The 5,544-nt window shown below is 36.8% G+C and overlaps 1 long non-coding RNA gene across 1 annotated transcript; it reads left to right on the top strand.

The window, feature by feature from the left end:
- The first annotated feature begins 684 nt into the window (after nucleotides 1–684).
- LOC147648128 (uncharacterized) lies at nucleotides 685–4,988 on the top strand. Its single transcript, XR_015280680.1, has 3 exons — nucleotides 685–3,728; nucleotides 3,987–4,149; nucleotides 4,502–4,988. It is a non-coding gene; the product is annotated as an uncharacterized LOC147648128 (long non-coding RNA).
- Nucleotides 4,989–5,544: the final 556 nt, after the last annotated feature.

Raw genomic sequence — 5,544 nt, 5'->3', positions numbered from 1 at the left:
GGTTGAAAGGCAAATGAAAGTTACTAAAATGCTTTCTATATTTTAAACGTGTATTTTTTTTGCAAGAAGGGTTTTATGCAAAAAGGGAAAGAAAAAGAATATGTTCTTGGAGAAACTAAAATAAAATAAAAATGCTTCTCTCTATCATGAGACCCCATCAGAACACCAGGTGGGCATCAATGCACCTTCTACCATCTCCCAGGACTTGAGGATGGACCATTAAAGAGCTATTGATAGCTCATAGAAAATGCAGAAACAATCCTATTTATAAATCATTCTACTTATGCCTTGCACATCCTTTGAATTTCTTTCCCCTTGCACTTTATTACTAAGGACATATGAATGAAAGTTTTTAAACAGTTCATCTGTTCCTCTGCTTTCCATCCCTGAGACTCTTTTCAAAGATGGAGTTACTGGCTGTAGTAGAAAAGAATGTTGTAGAAAAGACAATTTAATTTCTTATGGGAAAAGAGAGCATAAGAGAGTCAAAAAATGTAATAAAGAGATGGAGAAAACATATTTTTCTTATATTGGGAAGACATATAACAGTGACATTCAAAACTCAGCCAGAGCTCTTGCTGAGAAAAGCACTCGCACTTCCAAGTGGCTGCATATGTCCATCAGATTCAGCAGGGAACAGGTGTCTGTCTCGAGCCCCCCAGCTGGAATAAACCATTCACCCAGTGTAGGTTTTCAAGCAAGGCAAGCACCCTGAATAGAAGCCAGCTCGGTAGCCCTCCTCAGCTACACAGATCATAACCCATAGCACCAATGTGATGGATGGCGAATATGGTGTTTATTGCAGGTTATTTTATAACCTAGGGTCACTGTGTCACTCCCATCTGCTTTCATCACAGCTAGGTGCTATTGGCTAATTGCAGGAGTCATTACCATACTATGTGGAGAAGGGGTGTTACTAACTTTCCATTACATCCCGATATTTTCCGAACGCAAGGCCTTAAACTACAACATATTCCCCTCTCTTTATGAATAACTAATTTGCTAAAATATAAGGTGTATTAGCCTTAAAAATAGATAATATAAATTTGAGTAAAATATAGGATACACTATATTTAACTAAAAAAGCTAAAAACTTATAAAATAGATACTATAGTTTTCATTAGCAAATATGAGGCACATGCAGTGACTAAGTATATTTTTAAAGCATCTGTTGCCTTTCTATAAACAGAATGTTAACTTTTTCTAGTTGGCTCTTAACAAAGCTTACTTAAAATACATGGTCCAAAAATTAACACAAGTAAAATCATCACAACTGGCCCAATCAGGGTAGACACCAGGATGGTCAGCCACGGAGATTGGTCAAACCAGGATTGGAACCAGCTTTGCTGGGCTTCTCTCTCTGCCTTCCTTTGAGACAGCCTGTCTCGTAGCTCAGCCATGGTGTCTCTCACAACTCCGGTGTGGCCTGCATAGAAGCAGCACTCTTCTTTCAGGGCGATGCAGAGGCCTCCTTGCTGCATGAAGAGAAGGTCGAGACCTCGCCTGTTCTGCAAAACAACCTCGGAGAGTGAGGAGACTGACTTTTCTAGAAAGGATATGGATTTCTCAATTCTCTGTAGATCTTCATCTACAGTCATCTGTAGCTGAGAGAGACTCTGACTCTGGGTTACCAGGGCGGAGACACCAGTGGCCGTACCAGTCGCTCCCAAGCCGAGCAGCATTGCTATTGACAGTCCTGTCAGCAGCTCTCTTTTCTGAAGGCGGCCTGCCCTCTCAAGGTACTGGTTCACTTCTTCTTTGGAGTGGTAAAGGACCCTGGGGATGATAACAGCTAATACACAGAAGTCAACAGAGGAGTTAAAGCTTTGGGTATAAATACAAGGGCTAGACTATTAAAACTCTTGCCCTATGGAGTTGAAACTGGGACGCATACAGCTTGCCGGACCCCCGGTTACTTGCAGAAACTCGTCTGCTTTTGGTGGTGCTCACCTGTTACTCAGGACTATTGTTTCGCACCTCAAATAGCCAAATAGCCCAAATAGCAGTTTACCATGTAAATGACACCATGCTTACAAACTCACAGCTAAAACTTTAACGTTAAATGAACTTTCAAAAATGCTTACACCACTTCTTGAAGGGAAAATACTTATACTTTATACTAACATAACAATTACTACACTGGCTAGACACTTTATCTTAAACTATTATCTAACTACTTTTAACACACGTGCTCTGGTATATATGTAGTCTAAGCATAAAAACAATTTGCTGAAAGAATAAACACACAACTACAATTTGCTTTATATACAGTTAGATGGAGTCTTTACACTTCTTAGATCTTCTATAAAATTCCTCTAACACAATTCAGTCTTGGAACGTTCACTGCTCCTGTGATGTCAGCCAGCAGCTGATCGGTGACTAAGGGCTTTGATGTTCAAGTTGTTCTTCAGATCCTTCTAAATCTTAAAACAAAGGATACCTGAAAAATTGATAGGGACACAACATCATAATAATAATAAAATATAAATAAAATAAAAAATAAAAAATAAAAGTTCTGTTGGCAACTGTCTGTGTAGTGTTTAGACACAACTGTGTCCTGACAGGTCCATTTCTGATCCATGTCTGGAGCACCAAGGCTATGTGGTGACTTCTCTGTTCACTGGATCTCATGTGTTCAGAGGCAGACAGTCTGGTCAGATGGACAGGTGACCTTTTTGAACCTGCCAACAAAACACAGGCACTTCTCTCCTTGAAATTAATAAATTACACTAATCAAAATGCTTTTAGGACATCATTTTCCCCTGTTTTCTTAAAAAATAAAAATGAGATGTACTTTTGTTCAACATTAACACAAAACCATATACACAATTAATAAATACCTATAGCAGTTAAAAATAAATTAAATCATAAACATTATCAATAACATATGTAATATAAAAGTACTGTTAATTACTAAAACACTATACCAACATCTCACGGTTAACAAACAAACAAAAACAAAAAATCATCAGTGAAGGATTGGATAATCACCTCCGGAAATGATTCTCCAAGTTCACTTTAAAATTGATCCAGCTGTCATATTAATAGGGTCAAATTACTGAGTCAAAAAACTGACTCAAATACTGATTTGGTACAGAAAACATCTGGATCTGATGGCAAACATTCTGTCCAGGTAAAGTCAAGGCTTGGCCAGGACCTAGGCTTTAAACTGGAAAGATGCCTCTTAACATATTTCTAGAACAAGGTTCTCAATAGTAGCAGCTATGAAATGCTTACAGCACAGCAAACTGTTAAAATGCATTTGTACAAAGCAAATAATGAAAAACCTTAAATATTAAACTAATTAAATCATTTAACAGTTGGTTTAATCTAAAGCTTTCACCATGGCAGCTGATCTTCAGCAATGGTACATTTTAAAATTCTGGAAACACTAAAAAATAAAAAAGCTATAACAAACAAAACTGCAAGGATTGCAACAACTCATAAAACTCCTGATGAAGTCAAAGGTGTCATAGACTGCATTCACTTTTGTCCACAAACAGGTCTTCATCAGTGTTTTATCACAGCTGTTTCAGTTGTAGCTGTTTTCATATCTCTAGGAAAATAACTATACTTTGCAGTTTAAACAAGTGTCTCTAATAAAACATAAAACAATTTAAATTAAACAACATTTAAACTTAATAATAATTATTTATGACAAAAGGAAATAACAAAACTTAACTTTAAAAGAATATCCAAGTTATACAACTTAACTTAAAAACATTCAAGTCAACAGTAACATGGATTCACTATAAAAATTATAAAAATGTAACAAATACATCACAATTCCATGTCATCTAGCTTTGAGAATAACCCACAAGAACTGCAAATGTTACTAAAAATACTCATTCATAACAAGAATTTGCCTAGTATATGCTGAAATTCGTTAAGGTTTTAAAGTGCAGTTTTTCTAGAGAAAAACCACAACAACACAGGATTTGGCAAGTTGTCATTTAGCTTTTGTAGCACTTTTCAGGAACATCAAGTCTGATTTTTAAACTAAAATCCAAAATCCAAATTGATATATATGCAGTTATATGTGTTTTATATAACAAAAGGATTCACATTAAAATTTTCTTATTAAAATTGTCAAAAAACCAAGCAAATGGGTAATACATAGTTTACATAACTTTGAGATTACTGAAAACTGTATTGAACTAAATCCACAATACACTTATTCAAATGAAAGGAAAGGTTAAGAATGAAAGAAACCTGTCATTAAATCTTTTTTCTGTAGGGTAAGTCATATGATCTTTCAACTCAACTTTAAAGAAATGCATCCTGCAAAAATTAACTGTAACTACAGTAACAATATTTGATGATCACTCCATATTATACAATATTACATTATCAGTAGATGTACAGAGAAGATAACATTTTCAAAAGCTTCATGTATTGAGAATACTGAAACAAAACAAAAATCTTTTAAGTTTCTTGGGATGCATAAATATCATCGTTTTCCATGCCATTTTATAAAAACAAAACCAGCAGATATTATTAGAAATACAACATCTATATATATTTCACTATAAAATATCTATAAACTTTTTAATCTATTTTTGAAGGCACTTCATTCAATAGAGACTTATTTTTAAATCTCAATCTTGATTACAACAATTTTCTGATTACAAACAATATCATTTACAAAGCTTCTAATTTTTGAATTGTCCATTTAAAACTCTCCTTTTTTATCCCTCTCCGAGATGTCCAGCTTCTGTTGTTTCTCTTTTGTTTTGTTGCTTTGCTTTCCGCGGTTTTATCGAAGTTGCTGTTACTTGTTTCATCAGTGGTTGCCATGGCGACAGCATTTCTGGCTGCTGTGTGCTACTCTGTGTGTGTTTTGCTAAACCGTCCATGCCGGGCTGGTTTAGAATCTGAGAAAAAACTCTAAAAACTGCTACTGCATGAACTCATAATTACTTAAAACACAAAATTAACTCCAAAAGGGTATATAAACACATTTTAAAAACCCAATAAATCATGACTTTATAACAAACTGGGTATTATCTCTTCTTCTTAGACAGGGAGTGGGGGGGGGGAGGGGGGGTGAACTGCCTGCTCTGCTGTTGCAGCTCTGCTCCCATCCCCCTTCACATTCTTTACTGTTTTTTCTTCTGAGGACTCGGGCTCTGACCCTTCATCACTCTTATCTTGATCAGAGTCAGAGTTTGACTGGCTGGCCACTTCCTATTTTCCATGCCTTTTTGTTGGGCTCTGGCCCCACCTACCACCCCTGTGGGCGGGCTGTTCCCTCCCTCCTGGCCCTCCACACCTTTCGTTCCACCCTCCACTCCGCCTTTTACCCCACCTTTCCCTCCACCGCTCACTCCAGGCTCTGCTCTGCCTTTTGCCCCCCCTTCTTTCCACTGCTTTTGCATTCCAATCATTCTGTACCCATCCCCAGCTTTCTTTTCCACATTTCTTATCTCTCTCAACTTCCTGCCTGTGCCCATCTTTCAAGGCCAGTCTTTGTTCTTTGTTAAAGACATTTTTTTCCCCGCTTTGTAACTTTTTTCTCAGCGCCATCTTTAGGTCTCTGGGGGG

Source organism: Cyanistes caeruleus, chromosome Z, assembly GCF_971803275.1.
Source record: "Cyanistes caeruleus chromosome Z, bCyaCae1.hap1.1, whole genome shotgun sequence".
NCBI classification, from domain to species: Eukaryota; Metazoa; Chordata; class Aves; order Passeriformes; family Paridae; genus Cyanistes; species Cyanistes caeruleus.
This window is presented reverse-complemented; position numbering and strand designations above follow the sequence as displayed.